General features: G+C 40.7%; 1 long non-coding RNA gene across 1 annotated transcript; it reads left to right on the top strand.

The window, feature by feature from the left end:
- The first annotated feature begins 16775 nt into the window (after window positions 1–16775).
- Window positions 16776–20999, top strand: LOC115482346. Its single transcript, XR_003944081.1, has 3 exons — window positions 16776–16857; window positions 18290–18388; window positions 20939–20999. It is a non-coding gene; the product is annotated as an uncharacterized LOC115482346 (long non-coding RNA).
- The last annotated feature ends 4867 nt before the right edge of the window (window positions 21000–25866 follow it).

Genomic DNA, 25866 nt, shown 5'->3' on the forward strand with positions numbered 1-25866 from the left:
GGCCCCACGTAGTTGTGCCACTGGGTTTAACTCCTGGTGCCTAAATGTGGAGACTTAAATTGACATCCACTACTAATTCTATAATAAATGCTCACCTTTGTGTGCCCATTATAGAACAGCATTGAGTGCCAATTTTTTCCAGTGCCCAATTTTGGGCATCATTTACTGAATCTAGCCCAGGATGTGTGGAAGTGGCACTAAAAGTAAGGTATATGATAGTAAAAAAAAAAAAAAAAAATCTTATGTTGAGTGGAATTCTTGAAAATAAAAATGTTCATTTATCCAGAAAATAGCCCACACAGGGCAGAAGCAAAGGGGAAATGAGCAATAATAGGCTTTGGAACTAAGCTCTTCAAATACTGGAATCTCAAGACAAAATTATAAGCATGCACATTAGTCTCCGTGGAGCTACAGATCCCATCCAAAGAAATACTAGAAAATTGTAAACAATATTTTTGGTAATAAAACTTCATTCTGTAAAATAGTTCAGGAAAAACGGGGGTTGAAGTTTAATAAAAACGCTTTTCAGAAGTACTTAGGGCAAGAGCCTGCCCTTAATGGAGGGAAGAGCCAACCCACCTTTTCCAGCGCTCTACGCTCAGGCCGGCCTTCTGGGGTCAAGAAGAGAAGTCAAACCTTCACCCAAGCTGTGCCCAATGCGTGGGAGCATGGTTAGTCCTTATTCAAAATCTTGCTCGCAGGAATCACCCACCAATAGGGATGTGATTCTATTACGGGAGGGTGGCTTTAACACCGCCAATATAAGGCTGGCCCCTCTGAGGAACAGGATCCTTCCTGCTCCTCGGAGGCGGCTTGCTCACCTGCCCATCCCACCCTTTGCTTTCCTAGGAGACTGCAAGGATGAGGATTGTTTAGCTTTGTCGCAGCTTAAAGGGGGGGGGGGGGGTAGGGTACCTGAGCTACAGCCTGTGCAGAAGGAGGACTTCTGGACAGGGCCTCAATGTTCACCTGATGGTATACATTGGGCCACAGTGCGATGCAGACGTGGAGGTCCACGTCCATGGTTTAACCTAGCTGGCATGGCAGGTTAAGGCATTGTTCTCAAGACAGGGCCTCGAGATTCACCTTGCGATGTATATTGGGTCCCACCTTAATACAGACGTGGAGGTCCACGTCTTGAGGGTTAAGCCGTGTTGATATGGTGCTTACGAAATTATGGGTTTTAATGCTTTGGTTATGACTCCTAGCTGTTAAATGGCAGGTAGTCCAGTGTTGCTACTGAATAAATAATGTTATCTGCCGTCATCTACTATGTATGTATGTTACTATCTGTTCTTTATTAGCTCAGGTTCTACATGTCACCAATCAAAGCTGCAGCCTGTTTCATACCCAAGCAAGTTTTTGGTCTTAATTATTGATGTATTGGCATTACATTTAATTGCATGTTATAATTATATCTGAGGAAAAGGTGGGTGATAAGTCTGGTATCCCTTCATTAAATCTGCAGGGATGGTATTGAGCACTGCACATAGGAGGCAGGACTACTGGAAGCAATCCCTCCTCCATGGAAGTTCAGGGACTCCCAGGCATTGCCCCTATCCTCTCGCCTTGCCATTCTAAAATATAAATAAATAAAACGCCACATTTTGTCCAAAGATCCCAGGGTGCTAAGGATTCTCCCTCTCAAGGCAGTAGTTTGTGCTGGGGACATCTGGCTGGATCTCATGTCAGGAGCAGATAGGAGTGGAAGAAATGAGTGTCTGGTCTCGGTAGCCTTCTCATCTTCATCCTTAAAAGGAAAAATCAATCAACTCCACAATAAAAAGGCAATAATAGAACTACGGAAGTCAAAAAGAAGCCAGGAAGGACCGGAGAGCCTCTGCCAAATATGCAGGTAGGTTTAGAAAAGCAGCTTATCATTATTATATTATATGCTTTACATGCAGGATACATAAATATACATTCAATGTATCAAACCTCAGTTATTCCTGAGCAAATAGAGAAAGCATGTTTGAGTTATTTGGACTGGACAAGAGAGAAGTTTCTTGAAAGGCAAATAGATGCAAATAATAGGAAACAGTGAGACCTGATCTTTAATAAGGCGGGGCAAAACTTAAGGAAGTGCAACAGCAATAGAAAAGAAATGTATCTCAAAAATGTTTTTGTCAGATTCTAGTATTAAAATCGACATTCAGTTTTGAAAGCGAAACTGTACTGTAGAGAAACCAAAATCGAATCAGGTCGAGGAACTAATACAGTATTAAGAACTGAACAACACATGCATTTCAAGTAGGTTAATTTTAACGAAGTCCTTTTTGCTGATAGCTTAAAAATTCGATTATGTTCATCTATTGCAGATTTCGTTTTGCAATCTAAAGCCTAACAAATCAGCTCGTTCTTTGTGATATTTCTACTTCATCAGATTTAATTGTAAATCGGATATGATAGAACTTGATGCTACAAATTTTTTTTAATGTAAAATGTTCTCGTTTTTATTTATTTCGCTCTTTTCTATTCCGCCTTTTAGAAACTCATCCAACGCAGTTTTAACTTAAAAATCCACATCAAGTATAAATTAAAATATGCAAAACATGTCATACGTTCATAATAACATCACAAATTGAAATTAAATTCTGAAACACATTACGTTGGCTCAACACAAGGTATCACAAGCTGTAAAAATCTTTTTAATAAAAAAATCGTTTATTTTTGTAAAAATAAAATATGGTATTTTTAGTAAGATGTGTCAAATATTATTTTCTATAAGGATGATCAAATCTGCTGCTGTTATATTTTGTATTAGACAAACCTCTAATACTTAGAAAATCCTTATATTAAGTGCAATAAAAGGTATTTCAGGACTGCAACCAAAAGAAATGACAACTCGTAATTGAAGATATTGCGTTTCCTAACTAATGAAATACATTATCACCAAAACGTCAAAAATATTAAATAAATGCTTTAATCTCAAGATTGAGAATTTAAATTATTGCCTTTTCTGAGTTTTTCTCCTTGTTCACATTAACAGAAATGATAATCATTATAATTCCAAACGAAAATTATTTCAGTTCAAGACTACTTTAGCTCATAAATTTGATTGATAGTTCTTACTGTGAACCGAGCTTTAAGAGACCTACATGCTCCATAGAAAAATAACATTTCACACTGAAAAATGTGTTCTGTGATGGCAGAAAGCATCAGGCACATCTCATTGTGGACGTAATGGTTTTGTCTGAGCATAATATTCGTGTTCAGCATCATAGCATAACAGCTATTTTAAAATTCTATTTCTAGATCTATTTCGATCAAATATTTGAAAATGTACTGAAGTGAAAAATAGAAATGTATCAAATGAACTGATAAAGCTTGGAAACATGAGATTTATTAATTTGGCAAAACAAGAAATAAAAGTAGAATTCTCCTGACAGAAATTAAAAATCATAGTGTAACTGTAATAGGTTTATGCATTTATTTTATTTTATTTATTTATTTGTAGCATTTGTGTCCCACATTTTCCCAACAATTTGCAGGCTCAATGTGGCTTACATTTGCCGTAATGGCTGGTGCCATTTCCGGGTAACAGAATTACAAATGGTAATGTGTTAAGTTGCATACATACATGGTAACATACATGTAACATAACATACGTGAAATAGACATATATCATGTGCATATATATGTTAAGGAAGAATAAATTATGGTAATACACGAGTAAGAAATTGGAAGAATAAATTATAGTAATACATTTTGCACGGAAATTGCAAATATGATTTTTTTCCACATAAAATTAAAACTATGTGTAATGTGCGTGTATATATTAATCAGAAACACGTTTTTGAATTGCTAGTAGTATCGTTGTAGTGTTTGAATATATGAATACAGACTGTGATCTTCTTTGCACTGTTGTTGTGTGTCCTAGATGTGCCTCGTCCTTCAGCCCTGGGGTCAGCAAGACTGTCCGTAGGATTCTGGCCGCCTGCCTTGTATCTCTGCTGACTCTTCTCGGTTCCATTTCTCTCGACTTAATCAACAATCTTGAAGTTTGGAGAAACACGGAAAAAGCTCTGCAGAGTCTCTCTTCCTGCAGGAACCTGCTGGCTGTGAACCTTCTGGAATTCCTCCAGGAGGAGAGAGACAGTTTTTGTGAGGACCTGTCAGGTAACACGACATCCGCAGGGAGAAATCTGGAGCGAGTACTGGAGAGGTTAAACCTCCTGTGCAGGAAAAACCGAGAAAAACTACCCGGGTGTGCAAGAGAGAAGGACTTGGGATCCGTGTGCGCCATCTACCTAGATAAAGTTAGGCAGCAATTCAACACCTCAGAAGCTGGGCTCCCTATTTGTTTTCCTGGAGCCATGCCAGAGATTTTTGAGGAGGAGGAGGATCCTCAAATCGCTCGATCTAACCCGGACTGGGCAGATGTGTTGTCTCTTCGACTCATTCTCAGAGTTAAAGAAATCATTCTCCTCAGAGCTGAGAATTTTTCCATGGCACCATCGTTCACTCACAAGAACTTCCAGGAACCCTGGTATCAAGTAATTACTATCTTGAATTATGCCATCTTCACTTCGCAGACCTTACAGAACTGTTGGATGGGTAATAGAAACCTTTCCTTTTACGTGAAACAGTACCAGGAAATCTCCCTGTTCGTGCCATTCCCAGCCCCAGCTCCACTGCTTTCCCTCAGACCCTTCCTCAAAAACCTGAATTCCGTTCGGAAATGTTTGTTCCAGAAGGCAGACGAGAAGCTGAAAAGCAAATCGAAAGAGATGATCTCCACGGTTAGCCTCAAAATCAGCCTTTTGTCTGTCGCCTGCCTCATCTACCCTGTCCTGCTGGTGTCCTTTAAGCAAATGACAGAATGGATTCAGAATTATGCCAGAAGCCTGAAGGAAAGGACGGAGGCCTTGAAAAGAGAGAGGCGTTTGGCTGAGGACCTTCTGCACCAAATGTTACCGAAATCCGTGGCGAAGCAGCTGAGGACGCACAAACACGTACAGGCGGAGAGTTATGAGCAGGTGGGATATATAATATCACCTTCCTTGTAGATTCAATCTAGATTTGAGTGGTCAGAGCACCGGTCTTGCAATCCAGAGGTGGCCGGTTCAAATCCCACTGCTGCTCCTTGTGATCTTGGGCAAGTCACTTAACCCTCCATTGCCTCAGGTACAAACTTAGATTGTGAGTCCTCCTGGGACAGAGAACTATCCAGAATACCTGAATGCAACTCACCTTGAGCTACTACTGAAAAAGGTGTGAGCAAAATCTAAATAAATATTTGAGATTCTACATGGAATGTTGGTACTATTTGAGATTCTGGAATGTTGCTACTAGTTGAGATTCTACATGGAATGAATGTTGCTATTCCACTAGCAACAACAAAGAGAGTCTAAAATCTCCCGCAAAAAAACAAGACAACAACAAAACAAGCGGAAGCTATCCAGAAGGACCAGACTGAAGCCACAAATGTTGGAAACCAGAATAATTTATTAGGACCCAACACGGTCCATGTTTCGGCCGAAAAGGCCTTCTTCAGGGGTCTAAAACAAAAATATAACATATATAATAAAAACATAAAGACACATATCATATATGTATAATATGCATGGCCATTATAAGACTACTGTTTCTATGAGCCTTTCTGCATCCATCATGTTATTTTAAATTTTATACATCTTTGGTTAATTATATATATGGGTTGTGATTACATACACTCATTATATAAATGGGTTGTGATTACATATATGCACATTAAACGTATACTTTTAATATAAAATTTTATTTTAAAGCCACTATTATATATGATATGTGTCTTTATGTTTTTATTATATATGTTATATTTTTGTTTTAGACCCCTGAAGAAGGCCTTTTCGGCCGAAACACGGACCGTGTTGGGTCGTAATAAATTATTCTGGTTTCCAACATTTGTGGCTTCAGTCTGGTCCTTCTGGATAGCTTCCGCTTGTTTTGCTATTCCACTAGCAACATTCCATGTAGAAGCCTGCCCTTGCAGATCATCAATGCGGCCACGCAGGCTTCTGTTTCTGTACGTGCAGGACGTCAGACTCACAGAAACAGAAGCCTGCGCAGCCGCATTGCTGATCTGCAAGGGCAGGCTTCTACATGGAATGTTGCTAGTGGAGACGAGTAGCCTAGTGGTTAGAGCACTGGTCTTGCAGTTCAGAGGTGGCCAGTTGAAATCCCATTGCTGCTCCTTGTGATCTTGGGCAAGTCACTTAACCCTCCATTGCCTCAGGTACAAACTTAGATTGTCAGCCCTCCTGGGACAGAGAAATATCCAGAGTACCTGAATGTAACTCACCTTGAGCTACTACTGAAAAAGGTGTGAGCAAAATCTAAATAAATAAAATAGATTTGAGAATTAATGAGTGTTGGGCAGACCGGAGCACTTACTATGCCGAAGACTGACTGCTATTGCCAATTTTGTTCCTATGTGAGCCGACAGGGAGATTATTGTACATTTGGCATAATAGGGTTAGAAAGGAGATGAGGGTGGAGAGAAAAGACAGAAGAGCTAAAGTGAGATGAAAAAAAAAGCGCACTATTTTAGGACAGCGTTAAAAATGGGTTTAGCAGAAGCCCTATCTGGGTGTTTTAAAATAAAATGGTAACCAAGGTCTTCAAAATATAAAAACAGTGGGGGGGCGTTCCAAGATGGCAACCTGAACATTGCTGTTGAGAGCGGTTTGAGAAGCGCTGGAAGAAAAAATGTCCTACAATGCCACATACTAAACGTAAAGGAGCGATGAGGACCCAGCTGCCGAGGGCACTTACTTCAACTCCAGACCAGCAGACTCTCGACTGTTTTATACAGCGAACCATGCAGGAGTCCGGTTTGGCGAGTCCGCTGTTGAGCCGAGACGAGGGAGCGTCAGGACGAGAGGTTTCCCTCACGCCGCCGGAGTTGGTACCGCCTCCCTGTCCAGCGAAGGTCAGAGGTGAGGAAACCCCGCTTGATGCGGAAGGCGCTGCTAGCGGCGTTTCGATTGGCGGATCACCCCAAGACCTAAGCGGGGAAGATTTGATATTGAGGGAAGATCCAGGAGAGGTGACTCTTACGGAGGTTTGGAAAGCAGTTCAAGGTTTGACCGTAGCAGTGACTCTGAGGCTCATTTTCAAAGCACTTAGCCTCCCAAAGTTCCATAGAAACCTATGGAACTTAGCCTCCCAAAGTGCTTTGAAAATATGCCTCTAAGTCTATTAATGAAATTACAACGGTTGTAAGTAAGTTAGAAAAAATTGATGCCTCACTTGAAAAAGTTAAAAAAGATGCGTCTGAACAGGCTCAGCAAAACCAAATTGTGGCTAATGAATTAAAATCTTCAGTGGATGCATTGATAAAAGATAAACAAATAACTCAGCGAAAAATTGAACAAATGGAGAACTATAATCGCCGTTTAAACTTGAGGCTCCTGAATTTTCCTATTTCATCATTATTAAAATCAAGTGATTTATTTAGAATGTATCTTCAGGAAAGTTTACAGATAGATTCTTCTAATATGCCCCCATGTAATAAGATGTATTATTTACCTTTAAAAGATTCTGTAAAGAAGGTACAAGAAGAAAAGCAGGAGCCTCAGAATTTAACTGCATTTTTAGAAGAATCAGATGTTGAAATAATTAATCGTGGTACTTTAATTGTTCAATTTGTTTTTGAACAAGATTTAAATCAGGTTTTGAAGCTTTATTTTAAAAATTCATCAAAATTGTTCCATGGACAAAACGTTTGGGTTTATCCTGACGTTGCGAAAGCAACACAAGAGAGGAGGAAACAATTTTTGGACTTAAGAAATGAGACTAGAGCCTTAGGGGCGACATATATGTTAGCATATCCATGCAAGTGTAGGATCAATTTTCAAGGAACTAAATATGTGTTTTATGACCCATCACAGCTACGGACATTCTTGGACTTGAAGAACCTAAGTAAACGCAATATAGAAACAACTTTACCAACTAAAGAATAATAGTAATGGTTCCAGGTTAAGCCGATTTATTTTAAACATTGAGGTTAATTTCTCCATTTAAATACCTGTCACCCCCCTCTAACCACATAATTGAGGTCTAAGGAAGATATAAAGTGTTTCTTTGAATGGATAGTGATGTATACTACTGCTATGTAATTTTAGCATGGTTGGATCTGTTTTTCCTTTGCAAGTGGATGTTAACTTGTAAAATAAATTTAATAAACAAATTAAAATATATATATATATATAAAAACAGTGAAATATTACCTACTATTGTAACTCAGCTTGAGGAGATTGTATTGGCAAGAGATAAATAGTTAAATAACATTGTGAGTCCACTATTTTGATGGATGCCAATAGAGCTTCTTAGAAGGCCTGCCTGCCTTATATAAGTACATAAATTGCCATACTGGGACAGACTGAAGGTCCATCAAGCCCAGCATCCTGTTTCCAACAGTGGCCAATCCAGGTTACAAGTACCTGGCAAGATCCCCAAACACTACAATACATTTTATGCTACTTATCCTAGAAATAAGCAGTGGATTTTCCCCAAGTCCATCTTAATAATGGCTTATGGACTTTTAGGAAGTTATCCAAAACTTTTTAAACCCCACTAAGCTAACTGCTTTTACCACTTCCCTGGCAACAAATTCCAGAGTTTAATTACACTTTTATTGAAGAAATATTTCCCCTGATTTGTTTTAAGTTTACTACTTTGTAGCTTCATTGCATGCTCCCTAGTCGGCAGACTGGGTGAACCAGTTAGCTTGATCTGTTGATATCTCTGTTATTTTGGGGGTCTTTTTGTTTAAAGTAAAATGCTGCACCTTTCACTAAAGCTACACTTCCTGTTTTGAAAACTTTCTGCCTTCTGTTCTGTGCTTGTTCTCTGATGCTTGCATGAGGTTCTGATAAGAGCAGCAGTGACGCCTTTACTAACATTTCACCAGGCTGGGAGACATAGAAGGAAGAATTTTCAGAACCTTTTAAAACTCTAAAACACCTGCAGGATGAGTGCAGGTGTAAACTAAAATTAGAAGAAAAATGGAACTCATTTACTGAAGACTTTTTCACATTTTGTGGCCTTGGTAATAAAGTACTGAAGGCTTAGTGCAAAGCTTAACACAGTTTCTGCAGAAAAGGAATTTGATATGGGAGAAAACTGTGTACAAAGACTCAAGTAGACATCAGTGCACTGCTTGCTTAAATTCAGTGGTAATGAGGAAGGAATTAGCTATTAAACCCTGCTGCAAAGAAGACTTGAAGGCTTTCTAATGTTGGGGCTTTACCGCGTGGTCTGTGGAAGAGTAAAAAGTTAGCTCTTTTTGCATTTAGTTTTATTAGTATTTATTTACCCCTTTTTGAAGGAATTCATTCAAGGTGGTGCATAGCAAGAATAAGTCAAACATAGAACAGCAAATAACAGTACAAGGTCTGGCATAGTATGCTACATTACAATGTCAACACAATACACACGAAAACATTTTCATAGACAGCATAGGGTGTAAGCAGAGATGAAACATAGAGGGCTCCTTTTACAAAGCTGTGTTAGCGGTTTGCCAAATGTGACAAAACTCATTTAATTCCTATGGCCTTTGTTGCATTCGGCGCACGGTAATCACTACTGCGCCTTTGTAGAAGGAGCCCATAAATAATCTATTTTTCCCTCTCTTTTCTATAAGCAAGAAGTAGCCCCAGTTTTTAGCTTGTTTTTGTTGAAGGGGGAAAAAACAGCAGGGGAATGAGGAGCTGAAGTGATTGCATCACAGGGGGAGGTGTCACACCTATGAAATGATATGTAAAGTATTAGCTGCAAAAAACAACAAGGCAAACGATCTGCAAAATCCAATATGGAAAAAGAAGCCAGCAGATCAATATAACATCAGAAAGATTTTATTGAAGATACCGTATGTAAGCAAATTGCTTGACACAGGCCGTGTTTCGCCCACCAAGGGCTGCATCAGGGGCTACAATAAACAAACAGATTGAATTATAATAAATAAAGCATCAAATTTAAAATATAAAAACAACATGCTTAAAATATAAAAACAACATACCACCATAGTTTCTCATATATTCATGAACAAATAGATAATGTATAAGGTATAAAATTATAATAAAATGTTATACATACATGTATGTTGTTTTTATATTTTAAGCATACATACATGTATGTTGTTTTTATATTTTAAGCATGTTGTTTTTATATTTTAAATTTGATGTTTTATTTATTATAATTCAATGTTTGTTTATTGTAGCCCCTGACGCAGCCCTTGGTGGGCGAAACACGGCCTGTGTCAAGTATTAGCTGCAAAAAACAACAAGGCAAACGATCTGCAAAATCCAGACAGCATAGGGTGTAAGCAGAGATGAAACATAGAGGGCTCCTTTTACAAAGCTGTGTTAGCGGTTTGCCAAATGTGACAAAACTCATTTAATTCCTATGGCCTTTGTTGCATTCGGCGCACGGTAATCACTACTGCGCCTTTGTAGAAGGAGCCCATAAATAATCTATTTTTCCCTCTCTTTTCTATAAGCAAGAAGTAGCCCCAGTTTTTAGCTTGTTTTTGTTGAAGGGGGAAAAAACAGCAGGGGAATGAGGAGCTGAAGTGATTGCATCACAGGGGGAGGTGTCACACCTATGAAATGATATGTAAAGTATTAGCTGCAAAAAACAACAAGGCAAACGATCTGCAAAATCCAATATGGAAAAAGAAGCCAGCAGATCAATATAACATCAGAAAGATTTTATTGAAGATACCGTATGTAAGCAAATTGCTTGACACAGGCCGTGTTTCGCCCACCAAGGGCTGCATCAGGGGCTACAATAAACAAACAGATTGAATTATAATAAATAAAGCATCAAATTTAAAATATAAAAACAACATGCTTAAAATATAAAAACAACATACCACCATAGTTTCTCATATATTCATGAACAAATAGATAATGTATAAGGTATAAAATTATAATAAAATGTTATACATACATGTATGTAAAATCTAAACGTGACTAAATAAATATGTTTAGATTTTACATACATGTATGTATAACATTTTATCTATTTGTTCATGAATATATGAGAAACTATGGTGGTATGTTGTTTTTATATTTTAAGCATGTTGTTTTTATATTTTAAATTTGATGTTTTATTTATTATAATTCAATGTTTGTTTATTGTAGCCCTTGACACAGCCCTTGGTGGGTGAAACACGGCCTGTGTCAAGTATTAGCTGCAGAAATCGTTTATTGGCATAAGCAACTTCTCCAGGTGCCAATGACTGGCTCTGCTCTGTTGTTTCCATGGTAATAGTCTGGTCTGCTATGTTTGCACACTTTTTTGCATGCAAATTAGTTGCATACAGTTTGGTTATATTATTGGGCATAAAAATGTTTTGTTTTAGAGGAAATAGCACAAAGCTCTAATGCATAACTTATTATATCTGCCACTACATGTTTATGGGGAAAGTGCTTAGTAGACAGAGCTCTCTATTTACTAATGCTCTGTTTTTTAAAAATAAAATTTGCAGTTAAAATATCCAACTGAAAATATCAAATGTTCAAGCACAAAGACATCCAACACTTAGCTTAATGCAGCACTCCTGAGAAAATGACAGATGGCATGTGAGCAAAAGACAGAAGCAGTCTGGTTCCCTTGAAAAAGCCGGTGGGCGAAACAGGTCCCCGTCCGGAGCGCTGCATTAAGCTAAGTGTTGGATGTCTTTGTGCTTGAACATTTGATATTTTCAGTTGGGTATTTTAACTGCAAAATTTATTTAAAAAACGGAGGTTTTTCTGACCTATGATTGAGTAAGGTGCCTATTAATTGCTAAAATTGTCTGTCCTTCGGCAGTAGGCTTCTGAGGTCTTTTTCTCCTAAAAAAAAATCCCTTCAAGTCCATTGTGATTGCACAACAAGAGGTTATAAATAATTGAGCACAGTCTTATGTTGTTAACTCATGCAGAACGTATTGATCATTCAGTCAATCTTTGTCTCTCTCTTCTTCTCATCTCATCTAGATTTTTTTCTCTCTATTCTTTACCTTCTATCTCTGTTCTTTTCTCTCTGTCAGTCTCCCTTTCTCACTTCTGGCTCTGCTCTGTTTGTTTCTGTCCATCATTGCATTCATTTTTGTCTTGTGACCATGGGCAAGTCACAAAAACCCAAAACCCTCCATTGTTTCAGGTACAAAGTGAGACTGTAACCCTTAGAGGCAGAGAAATACCTTCCGTACCCAAATGTAATGTGCCTTGAACTACTACTGAAAAAGGTGTGAGCTAAATTCAAAATACCCCCCCCCCCCCAGTTCCCCCACCCCCTCACATTGTACTTGAATGTCTACCACTTCAATAGTTTTTGGCCTTCCAGGTAGTATGTAAGAAATTACATAAATACATACAAAATCTACCTACAGTATCTGAATGCCACTTACCTTGAGCTACTATTAAAAAAGGGTCTGAGCTAAATAAAAAATCCCTTCCCCTTCCCTTCTTCTCTTTTCACTCTTCTTCCAATATTTTGTCTCTCTTTCTGCCTTTCTTCCCTTTCTGTCTTGTTTATCCAAGTCTCTTTCTATCCCTGTTCATTGTTCTCTTCTCGTCACGCAGTGTCCCGTTTATCTTCATCCCTTTTCTCTGCCTCTGTTCTTGTCTTCTTTTCCTGCTGGCTGCCTCTGGCATCTGTCCATTTTCAGTCTGTGTTACGGTGTTACCTTGAAGCTGTAGACTCACTGCAATTTCCTTGAACTAATTCTGTTATTATTCTATCCTTTGGGATAGACTCTTTATGGCTCTCATTCAGGCGTACAGACTCAGTATTGTAGTTAGATAATTGCAGTTTAATTCTAGGCGTCATTATCCAAATAATAACCAGTAATTAACCAACTCAATAGTAGTTATGGAAAACAGCAGCACTTTCAATAATCCAGCTAAAATGAGAGGGCTAAAACAATAAATCAGAGATGGATTCAAGACTGCTGAGTACAGATATCTGAAAAGGAGAAACAGCAAATGTGCAATAGATATAGGTGAGAATTAGGATGTGTCTGTTTAACAGAGGGCTTGTTCACTTTTGAACTGTGATAAATTGATCAGCTATTACTTGTCATTTAGGACCTCTTTTATCTGGTGTGGTAATGCCGACAAAACCCATTCACTTTGAAGGCTCCGTCGGCATTGTCGAAAGGGAACCACTGGTTCGGCTTGATAAAAGAGGCCCTTATTGAGAAACAGGTGTGTATGTTCTCACACACACACACACACACACACACACGGGTTGAAACATGTGTATAGTAGTACACACATAAAGGCAGTGGTAGCCAAACCCGGTCCTGGAGGCACCCCAGCCAGTCAGGTTTTCAGGATTTATCCACAATGAATATTTATAGAGATTTGCATGCAGTGGAAGCAGTGCATGCAAATATCTCTCATGAATATTAATTGTGGATATCCTGAAAACCTGACAGGCTTTTCTATCTCTTAGGGCTGAATCCATAGCTCTGGGAGCATCTTTCTATCTTAATTACCCCTGTAAATATGTGGTTAAATTCATAGGGATAAAATATGTGTTTTTTTAACCAGAACATCTTAGTGAATTTGTAAAAATAAAGAAATTGGCTACTGGGTAGATTTAGTTCGATGATATTTAGATTGGATAGATGTGTGCTAAGCTATATAATTTGATTTTGTTTGCTTAAAACTTCTCCTGTTGAATTTCCTTCATGTGGCCTCCTAATATTGTGGTCTAAAGAGGACAAAATATTATGATTTCTTCTGGGTAAATTTACCAATGTTTTTATATATTCAGGTCCGCATTACCAGTTAAAGTTTATGTATGACTTGTAAATGTATTGTAAAAGCATTAATAATAAAAAAAAAAAAGTAGCACACATGAAGGAGTTGAGAGGCAGGTAGGCATGGTAACATACACAGAGAGGTTGATGTGACAAAGTGAAAGTTGTTTTTCTTATGGTTCCAAGTTTGTAGAGCAAATGGTCCTGAGATTTTTTTTTTCCTCTTGAAACATCTCTTGTTTTCAGATGGGATTCTGGGATGGTGCAAAGGAAACCTTCAGCCTTACATCCCCTCCCGAACAATTATTATCACCCCAACAGATTAATCTGGGTAAATTGGCTACTTGAAAACTGTCCACCCTGTTCCTCCTGTTGTTGTTCCTTTGAGTTTGTGTGGTTGTCAGGTTGCTTTGGCTGCAGCTGCTCTTTGCCGTCTCACAGAAGCTGCTGTACTAAGCAATTGCCTATAATGGGTGGGCCATCCCTGCCTGGATTGGATGCTGGAAACTGTGAGTCTTTTAGGAATGAACAGCTTTGAATCCATCAGTCACTGAAACTGCACTGATGTGTTATTTCCTCTCTCCCTCTTTGCTTTTCCTGTTGGATCAGGTCACCATCTTTTTCTCGGACATTGTGGGGTTCACTAGCATAGCCGCCTCCTGCACCCCACTACAAGTAGTGGAAATGCTGAATAACCTTTATGTGTGCTTTGACAGCAGAATTGAGTCCTACAATGTGTACAAGGTAAGTTCTTACAGCCTAATGGCCAGATTCAATCCTCTTTATTTTCCAAAACAAATCAGATTAGATCTGATATAAGACTGTGGCTTTCAGAACTATACTTATATAAGTACCAGTACCAAATACCCTGCACTGTGCCAGATGAGTTATTTGGCACCAAATGGAGCTCAGTTATTTATCTGGATGATAACTTTGCTCCACTATTGTACCAGAAGTTTTTTTAAAGCTAAATCTGGGAAGATTGTACCACCACCTTGTCATCTTTGTTTTTAGTTCATACAAGACAAATGCCTTATCCAGCACCCAGGCACTTCCCCAGTCTTACTGCCAAGCTTTCTAATAATCCACATAACCAACAAAATTAGGGTTTCTTTTACAAAGCTGCACTACCGATTCTCTGTGCAGCAAATGAGAGGAAACCCATTCAGTTCCTAAGGGCTTCTTCTCATTTGCTGCACGAGAATCGCTAGCGCAGCTTTGAAAAAGAAGCCCTTAGTGAGGATGTTCTTGAACATCTGGCCTTTCACCAGATGGCTACCAAAACTGCAGTCCAAACCTTTGGCCACCTCCATACTTGCTAATGTTAGAAATATATCGCTGGCCACTCAGTACAGGTTGCTCCAGGCTTCATGGAAACCTGATGGTTAACTTGCAGCCATGACTGTTCTGTGATGGAAGAAAGTCTGGAGAAAATGTTGCCCTCATACCATTCCTGTAGTGCTACTGTAGAATTTTCTGTCTTCATTTTTTTTCTTCTTTTTCTCTTTAATCATTTCTAACATAGTAAAAATAGTCTGTATAGAATAACAATCCATGACTGACTCTAAAATGACTGTAACAGAGCTTCCAAGTTACCCAGTTCCAGGAGGGAGATTTTAGACCAGTCCTGGATTTCTGCCAGCTTCATCCTGATGCAGTATGGAACCTGCAGTACTGATTTCAACAAGGAGGTTTGATCACAGGAGACAGCATGAGCCTATCTGGGCCATTACGTGGGCTGAAGCTAGTAAGCAGAACTTATCACCCTATCAATTACATTGTTTTGGGTATACAAAGATGGTGGCAGCTGCATTGGGGAGAATTAAAACCTCCTTAGGTGGAGTGGGTGGAGACTGGCTTCAGCCTGTGACATCATGCCGTCTCCTGTTATCAAACCTCCTTGGATTTGAATGGGTAGTCAGGGACGTCAAACCTCACAATGCTTTGGGATGTAAGTTTAAAACCAGGACTGGCCAAAAAGTCTCCTTCCTGGAACTGGATAACTTGGCAGCTCTGCCATGACTTCCAGTATGTTGAGCTGACATGACCAACTGCCTTGGACAATGGCTCGGTAAAGTCGGTAAACTCTGATATCGACCTTGTTCTGCCAGTTGCTACTCCTCTAAGATGCACACAAGGAGCTAAAGTTAGCAAGTGACCCTGAACCCCTGGGTGACTGCACCTGTGCCCCGAAGGGAAGCAGCAGTAGATGTAAGATCCAGGGGTGTTCCTGGGGGGGGCGGAGACCCGGGGCGGCGCCCCGCCCCCCGGGTGCAGCACCCCCCCCGATGCAGCACGGACCCCCCCGGGTGCACGCCGCTGGGGGGGGTGCCGCAGCACGCGCCTGCTCAGAGTTCCCTGACTTTGCGCGTTCACTGCAGCTCCCTCTGACCCGGAACAGGAAGTAACCTGTTCCAGGGCAGAGGGAGCTGCAGCGAACGCGCGAAGTCAGCGAACTCAGAGCAGGCGCGTGCCGCGGCACCCCCCCCCAGTGGCATGCACACGGGCGGACCACCCCCACCGCCCCCCCCTTGGTACGCCACTGGTAAGATCTGCCAGTGCTGAAAATGGTTTGCCATTGGATTCACTGAACTGGATGCTCCTGGGGCTGAATACATCACAGTGAACAAGAGGAATTGCAGGTCCCAGCAGCTTGTCTGGAGCAGAAGGGGGCAAATAGTGATAACAGAAGCAGGAGCATGAGCAGGAGATGCAGCTGGAGAGTACCACACTGAAGCTGCTGCACCAGAATCATACCACTCTCTTCTGCACCCTCTGCTGTTGCTGGACCCCATTCTCCTCCCTAGACCTTGTCCCATTGTAACAAAAACTAAGCGAAGCTCAAGTTACAAACTTCTTCTTCTTTCATTTTTTTTTACTGTACTTTTCATTTCAACACAAAATTCTTCCCTTTACCAACAGTTACCTCTTTCTCTTCCATCAGGTAGAGACTATTGGTGATGCATACATGGTGGTGAGTGGGTTGCCAGACCGAAATGGAGAAAAACATGCAGATGAGATCGCAAAGATGTCCCTGGATTTGGTAGCTGCAGTTCGACAAGTCAGTATACCCCACATGCCAAAGAAGCGACTGCAACTGCGAGCTGGAATTCACACAGGTACACAAAAGAGAGCGAAGAAGTGGAAAAACAAACCAAAACAATAAAACAAGTCCATACCAAAATCCTAACTCAGTATATATATTTTTTTAATTTTTATACTAGTACATAAGTCATCTTAAATTGCAATCATCCATTCTTAGTTTAACCTTCGTATAATCCATTATTAAGCTCTGGAACTCGTTGCCAGGGAATGTGGTTACAGCGGTTGGTGTATCTGGATTTAGGAGGGGTTTGGACAGGTTTCTGGAGCAAAAGTCCATAATCTGCTATTGAGACAGACATGGGGGAAGCCACTGCTGTCCCTGGGATTGGTAGCATGAATCTTGCTACTATTTGAGATTCTGATAGGTACTTAAGACCTGGATTGACCACTATTGGAAAAGATATTGGGCTAGATGGACCATCACTCCTGTCTTGTGCGAGATATGGGTTTGGAAGGCTAGGTTTAGGGTTGTGGATGGGTGAGTGATTGTAGTGGTTCCCACTAGACTACCAGGAATTTTTCTGAGACTGGGGGAGGGGAGACTACCAGGGAATTTGTGTGGGAGTGGGGATATCTGACTATGACCACCAGGGCATTTTTTTTTTATATTAGGGGAAGGGGGGTTGGGTTGGGAGTGGCACCATTAGACCATCAGGGGTTTAATATTGGGAGGAGGGAGGGGGTGCATGGTTGGAAAGCAGTTGGGGATGGGGGGCTCACTAGAATACCAAGGGAGAATTTTTAAGCTGGAGATGGGGGAGGGGGTGTTTGGGTAGGACTGGGTCAGGGAGAGGGAAGGAAGTTGCTAGGGGTTGGTGTACCAAGCAGTCTGAGGCAGGGTGGTTGGGTTGGAGGGAAAGAAGGTGTACAGCTAGACACTCACTCCTCTTAACCAACCCTTCAATGATGGCCTGGACCCAGTGAAAAATTTCCTGTGCACAACGCATGTGAGAAACTTTTTTTTTTTTTTAGTATGGCCAGGGAATACCAAATGACTGCATTAACATATATGTTAATGAATTTTAATATGGTCTGTGTTAATAATTTCAGCACTAGTTAATACCCGTGCTGAAATCATTTGATTATTGCTTGGCCAGTAAAACCTACAGTAAAACTGGGCTAAAACTATGGTAATGCTTTGTGCAACGGCCCCTCAGTGATGAAAAACGGAAAGAGAAATCAATGTAGAGCACAGGCACATGGAAAGAGACAGAGAAATGGGTGACAGAAAGAAAGACAAGAGTGGGAGAGAAGAGAAAAACTGAGACAGGTGGGGAAAGAATGAAACGAGAGAAGTGGGAAACGAGAGAAGCAGCACGAAACAGAAAAGGAAAACAAATGTTGGAAAGAAGAGTGTAAGATGAAGGAGAGACATATGGGTGCACAGAGTGGGATGCAAATAGGCTAGAGAGATATATACTTAGCAATTGCTCTGTGTGTCTGCAGGACCTTGTGTTGCTGGAGTTGTTGGGTACAAGATGCCTCGTTATTGTCTTTTTGGGGACACAGTGAACACTGCTTCTCGGATGGAGTCGACCAGCTTGCGTAAGTGTCTGAGCTTTCCCCATGCTTGTTCCTTTGGCATTACATTCTCATAGGGAAGTGCTTTAATGTTGACTGTACATGCCACTCATTGTCATATGCATTTCAATACTCTCTCTGGAAGAAGGAAAATCACCGGGAGTAACGTTGTACTAATGGCAAATGAACTGAACAACTACTATTCATAGTGTTGGACAGTGAGAAGAGCAACCTGACATTCACACTACATTACAATTAACTTTTGATTCTTGGCAAATGGATGAGTAAAGTTTGCTGATTTTAAGATCTAGTGACATAAGTATAGCCCTACCTCTCCTACTCTGAGAAGGGCCCTCAAATGGTTTTTGGTCTAGTTAGATAAAAAGGATGGGGACAAGCAGAGCACAAACAGTAAAATAGATCACTCTAAAATAGGTGGGATGAAACATGGTTGAACTCCTTAACAATTCACAGCTCAGCTGGTGCAGCAAAACTATTAAATTAACATTCTGCACCAAAACATGGAGGTGATTTGTGCAGATCAGGGTAATAGAGCAGAACCAGGTAGACTCAAAGGCTGGAGATAGGCGAGAGTAAATCTTCAACTCCCACCCACCCCTTGCACAACTCTTTATTTATAGTGTTAATTTATAGTCAGTTATTCTAATTTAGGATAACAAGAGAGGAGTCCTCATACACAGTTTTAACTATATTTCATTACTTTCTGAGAAGCAAACACTAAATAAATCACACAACATATTAGTCTAATATGTTAACAAGTCTTAAATTATTAAACAACTCATTAATATTAAGATGCAGACAGCAGTCCAGCAGCAAGATGGGTGCTATCAGTCTTTTGCATTGAGAGTTACATGTATGATTATCTCCCAGTTGGTGAGAGGTTATATGTGTGTACCTGATGCAAAGAGCTGCTAGCTCTCAGAGAATGAGTCTGTTCTCTTGAAGCTAGAGTAGCAGACTTGGAGGAGCTGAGGGAGACAGAGAAGTACATAGAGGAGACCTATAGGGATGTTGTAGAGAAGTTCCACTTCCAATCTCGCAGCCCCTGTGCTGCCTTGGATGAAGGAGGTCTCCTAAAAGGACAGCATCACTCTGATGGTCAGAAGTACTCCTGTAGCCAGGATCTGCCCACCAGGGGTGCAATATCCTCTGACACCGAGGTTATGTCTCCATGAACTTCTGTTCAGGCGGGAAGGTTTAAGACAGCTGTTGTAGTTGGTGATTCAATCATTAGGCATGTGGTTAGCTGGGTGACTGGTGGACGTGAGGGTTGCCTGGTCACTTGCCTGCCTGGTGCAAAGGTGGCAGACCTCAAGCCTCACCTAGATTGGATTTTAGATAGTACTGGGGAGGAGCCGGCTGTCTTGGTATAGATGGGTACCAATGATATAGGAAAATGTGGGAGGGAGGTTCTGGAAGCCAAATTTAGGCTCCTAGGTAGAAAGCTGAAGTCCAGATCCTCCAGGATAGCATTTTCAGAAATGCTCCCCATTCCACATGTAGGACCCAAGAGACAGGCAGAGCTCTGAAGTCTCAATGCATGGTTGAGATAATGGTGCAGGGATGAGGGATTTAGTTTTGTTAGGAACTGGGCAACATTCTGGCAAAGGGGGAGCCTATTCTGAAAGGATAGACTCCACCTTAACCGGGATGGAACCAGGCTACTGTCGCTAACTGTTATAAAGGAGATACACCAGCTTTTAAACTAAAATGGGGGAGGTGGGAAGTTGACAGTCACCCAGGAGCGCATGGTTTGGTGTGGAGTATCCTTGAAGGACACTATTGAAACAGGACATTTAGGGAATCTCAATAGAGAGGTTTCAACAATGGTAAAGGAAAGCCAGGAGTTTTTAAGGAGAGAGCAGGGTAAAGGATGCACATTATCCCCATCAACCTCTAAGCAGCTTGTAGATGCAAGGAAAAAACACAATTTGAAGTGCTTATATACAAATGCTAGAAGCAGAAAAAATACAATGGTAGAGTTATATAGCACTAAATGATGAGATAGATATAATAGGCATCTCAGAGATTTGGTGGAAGGAGGACAGTCAATGGGACACTGTATTAACAGGGTACAAATTATGTCACAATGATAAAGGGGATCAAGTTGGAGGAGGGGGGTTGTTGAGCTATATGATAAAGAGGGAATTGAGTAAACAAAATAAATATTCTATGTGTGTTATAACACCAAGTGTAAAATAGCCAGTTTGCACATATAAATCATTATTGATCCTATTACAAGCTTTGAAAATTGTCCTCTCCCCTAATTGCAGTAGCCACTTATGAATAAGGATTTACTGAACATCATTGTTATTTGGAATTAATCTCGTTGCTTTATGTGCTAAGTTTTTTTGTTGAGCTTTAGGGATGGAATGTTCAGGATGGTAACTTTGTAACCAGTGATGTTGACTATTGAGTGCCAGAATTCAGATATCCATGCTTTGATGGAAGTTAGTTTCATAGGGGACCTTAGACAATGTCTATAGAAAGGACACTTTGGATGACTAACATGAAATAATTCTGATAAAATGATGGCTCTGCTCTGACTTATAGCTCAGAAGATACACATTAGTTCTACTACCTATCATGCCCTCCTCATAGATGACGCATATGAAATTGAACTCAGAGGCGAAATTGATATAAAGGTAAGAAAGTCTTTGCAGGAAATGTAATTATATTATATTTTCATAGATTCTGCTTGTTTCTAAAGTAGAAATAAGGGACGGCAAACAAGCTGTATGTAAGACCTTTTAATGGACTATGCTTTCTTCATCAGATGTCAGAGATATACTGTTAGTCCAATAAAAAGGTCTCACAGCTCTTTTGTGGACCTAATATTTCTAAAGTACACTGAATTGGTGCTTCTCTTCATTATCTCGTCCTGCTATCATTGGCTGATTTTCCGATCCAGCACCTTGCACTGTTCTCCTGACCTGTTTTCAGCATTCTGGCACTATTAGGTCCTCTCCTAAGCTATCTTACCTGATATTTCTTGCTGTTCCTCCTAATGTAACCCATCCTGGTACTTACTTTTCTATTACCTTTATTCCATTCCAGGGTAAAGGAAAGATGAACACTTACTGGCTCCTTGGGAACAAGAATTACAGTGTCCAAAATGACAGCCTTGTCTGTCACTGGAAGCCAGGTATTTCCAAAAATAAGAAGCCAGAAAGCAGCATGAGTTCAGTTCAGCAGGTAAGGAGCTAATCTATTAGCTGTTGGTAAGGTGTGGTTTCATCATCATCTTCATTAATAATCAGGTTGGATGTAGGTTTCTTTCACACCATCAGCAGTCAGTATGAGCCAGGTGACATGTCAGCCCGAGAAGAAGAAGGTAACTGGCCCTATCCTTGACCACAGTACAAAGAAAAGGAAACAAGTGACCATAGTTCTCTATTGTTCTTTGGTAACATATAGATCATGCTGCCTAGTGTTTAACCTGCATAAATATTAAATACCAGCTCTTGTTGCATGCTTTCCTCCATGTGGAAGTGTACCTACCACACACTGCATTTGACCTGTTGTTGAAGACTGCTGACCTTGCACTGTCTTTTTCCAGCAATGCATTTTCCATTTGTTGACCGAATGAAAAACTCCCCTGCTCATGTCTGGGTAAAATAATTCTGTAGTTCGTAGGATGACACCCTCATTTCTTTCATTTGTGCCAGTCCAGTATGGGTACTACACCACAAACACTGAGTGAAAGGACAACTCCAGTTTCCCTGAAGGAACTGTGTTCCACTGATAACACCAGAGGAAAGCTGGACCCTGTGCAGACAGAAAGAAGCGCTAGTAATGACATAGGCCAGAGATGCATGGAACTTGTGTACCATGAGAAGCCAGAGAACAGATCTGCTGTCTTGGACTCTGCAGCTTTTCTGAATGAAGAAGGAGCCTCCAGCTACAAAAATGAGATTCATCCTTTAGATTATGAGAGTGAGCCATTGGAAAAAAATGTTTTTCTTCCAGGGTTTGTAGATGGAACTTAGCTATGTTCTCGAATGCATCATGAAGATGTTGAAAGTTTATTGAACACCTCCCCCCACCAATAAACACTAATTATGTTTTTTCACTATAAAAAACTGTCAGTGTAGGCTGTAGTACGTTTTAGACAAGCATAAATGTGTATTATTCAAAGAGATTTATAGGCTAAACTGTCAGGAATTGTCATATATACTAATCACAGAATGTTATTGCTAAGCAGGACTGACTATTTCATAAATGTTATCACATGGAGACACTTTTTAGTGATCTGTGGTCAAGGTAGAGTTTTGTTGCATCTGCCGTGGAATCACTTATTTCAGATTTTTTTCTGAAATGTTTCCTGCAGTTATATATTTTTTGTTTTCAGTAGTTTTTGTAGAAATTTGCAGCTAGGACAAGTCAGTATTCTGTACATGTGAATGTGTGATTTGGAGAATACTCAGCTCTCCTCTGTCAGTTCCTTAATGTTACAGTAACTTGATTTTCTTCTAGTGCTTTTTCTAGTGATTTTTAACAAAACATATGAAAAAGAAAACTCTGCTAAATAAAATCATCTTGGTAAGCAAAAACATTGCCTCTTTGGAGTTTCCTGTGGCACCATTCTGGATCTGACCCAGATTTTCCTGCAACCCTTCCATCTCATGAAGAATCCAACCTGGTCAGGAGGCACCAGGAAGGCCAACAAAGAATAGCAGCCAGTATGGTACAAGGAGGATGGCCTGACATGGCCATGTTTCAGCAAATGCCTGCATCAGGGGTGCAATATCTAAAACAATAAAATATATCAATATTCAAATACAAACAATATGATACTGGTGCAAAAGGAACAAAAATTATTAATTCATACAATCAAATCAAATAAAAAATATTTCATATAATGAAATCTGATAAAAGCCCATTATCTATTTACTTACTTTTGCATTTTTAGCATGCTCCATGGCACTTACAGCATAATTCACTTCTAGTACACATCCTTGAGTTCCTATTTTTATTATCGGGCTCAGCAACCTTTTCAGCTCATGTAGCATGCATTTAGAAGCATACATTCAAAGGTTTATACTTTTACAAAGCAGCACCCCTATGTCTTCCTGTTCCCCATGTGTCTAGCATCACCCTTATGTTGGCCTACTCCCGCCATGTCCAGCATCACTTCTCTCTTTCCTCCCCCCATGTTCAGCATCACCTGTCTCTTACTCCTCTCTGTGTCCAGCATTGCTCCTCTTCCCATGTTCAACATATTTCCTGTCTTCCTATTTCCCATGTCCAGCATCTCTCCTAGATATGTCCACCATTGCCCCCTCTCCCCACTGTGTCGAAAGACGATTTTGGGCGTCCTCAACTGCTTTCCGTTGGGGGGATGACCAAAGTTCACGGGGGCATGTCAGAAGCATAGCGAAGGCGGGACTGGGGCGTGCTTAACACATGGGCGTCCTCGGCAGATAATGGAAAAAAGAAGGGCGTCCCTGACGAACACTTGGCTGACTTTACTTGCTCCTTTTTTTATGACCAAGCCACAAAAATGTGCCCTAAATGAACCAGATGACCACCGGAGAGAATCGGAGATCACCTCTCCTTACTCCCCCAGTGGTCACCAACCCCCTCCCACCCAAAAAAAAATTACAAACATTTTTTGCCAGCCTCTATGCCAGCCTCAAATGTCATACCCAGCTCCATCACAACACTATGCAGGTCCCTGGAGCAGTTTTTAGTGGGTACTGCAGTGCACTTCAGGCAGGTGGACCCAGGCCCATCCCCCCCTACCTGTTACACTTGTGGTAAATGGGAGCCCTCCAAAACCCACCCGAAACCCACTGAACCCACATGTAGGTGCCCCCCTTTACCCTTTAAGGGCTATGGTACTGCCTGTTCGCGGCAACTTCGGGTAAACAAAAGATTTCAACTCAGGGAGCATGGAGCACAAACGGAAGGGAGCGGGCAGGTAAGCCGGACTGTACATCACAAAAAAAGCACTGGTCTTGATAAGTTGCTATCATGACTCTGCTTCCTGTTTTGAATAGGTTTGTAGAAGGTGTTGTAATAACCAGGAATATCCACAAGAGGTAGCTAAAGGCTCAGCTGATGCTTCCTACAGTTAAACCTATTCCAACTACTGAAAACTCTTACTGTAGGTTGGCAGACATAATTGTAGAAATAACCATTGTATATTCTTGGGCTGCATAATAATTTTGAAATTAGATAATACTTCTGACAGTTACAGGCCCACAGCACTCGGTCAACTGTCAGTCGGAGTCAAATCCATACCTCTTGTTTCCTGTGTTCTGCAGCACTGAGAAGACACAGGGCCCAATATTCAGCCGGTGATGGGCAGCGCATTTGCTGTCCTCCACTGACATTAAACCCAGATATTCAATGTCAGGCCATGTCCAGCAACCAGAATTGAATATCCGGGTTTATTTTGTCTGCTAAAAAGTTAACCAGCTATGCTGATATTCAGCGCTAACTGGTTAACGTTTTAGCAGTCAAAGAGAGGCCTGTTATTTAATTGGACTATTTTTACTGCTCAACATAGCTGGTTAGGTGCTGAATATGCACGTCTAACTGGCTATGTTGTGCGATATAGCCAGCTAGCAGCTAGCCGCAAATATTCAGCGGGAGATAACCGGTTATCTTCCGCTGAATATCCACAGTTAGGCACTTATATGCTATTTAACTGTCCAGGAGCCATTCCTGGCCAGTTAAATAGTTTTGACTATCGAGGGGACAATACTGATATTTATTTCTATTATGTAGAATAATAGATTTAGAGGGCCTAGTTATTAATGGGTCAATATTCAAAAACACTGACCAGGATAAGCCTCTGAATATCCATACATACCACCTCACCTCAGCAATATGGAGGTAATTCTGTAACTGGGTTATCCACCCCCCCCCCCCCTGTTTAGGCCCTCATACCATTCAGTGAGATCCTGGGCCCCCAGGTTCTATTATAGAATAGTAGCATAACCTGACATTGGACTGCCTATCATTTATGCACCAGCAGCTACACCAACCACAAAGCTGACATAACTGTGGCACCTAAACATGGCAGAGACGCATGTAACTTATAGTATTCTGTAAGTGGGAGACACACGTATGTCCTGTCCATGCTGTGCCATGTGGGTGCGCCCCTTGCATTTACATGCACTCTTACGGACTAGCATCTCGGTGCTTGGATTGCCACGTATGCACATTAGTGTACACATCTGCAAAAGGACTGGTTTTCTGAACATGAATGATGCCCAGATATAGAACTGCCTCTCACGGGGGTAATTCTATAACATCAACCTACAAACAGGCACTAGAGAGCACCTGGTAGGAGCCTATTCTATAAAGGGATGTAGGTGCTTCTTTTCCGTAATAGAATGCAACTGCACCTTGAAAAATATGCTTCTATCTATACCAACCATAGAGCTGGTGGAAGTGCGTGTGCCTTAGTTCCTGTGTGTAAGTAACTGCGTAACTTTTTTAGGCTCCAGAGGCTTGGGAAAGATACTTCT

Source organism: Microcaecilia unicolor, chromosome 13 (genome assembly GCF_901765095.1).
Source record: "Microcaecilia unicolor chromosome 13, aMicUni1.1, whole genome shotgun sequence".
Lineage (NCBI taxonomy): Eukaryota > Metazoa > Chordata > Amphibia > Gymnophiona > Siphonopidae > Microcaecilia > Microcaecilia unicolor.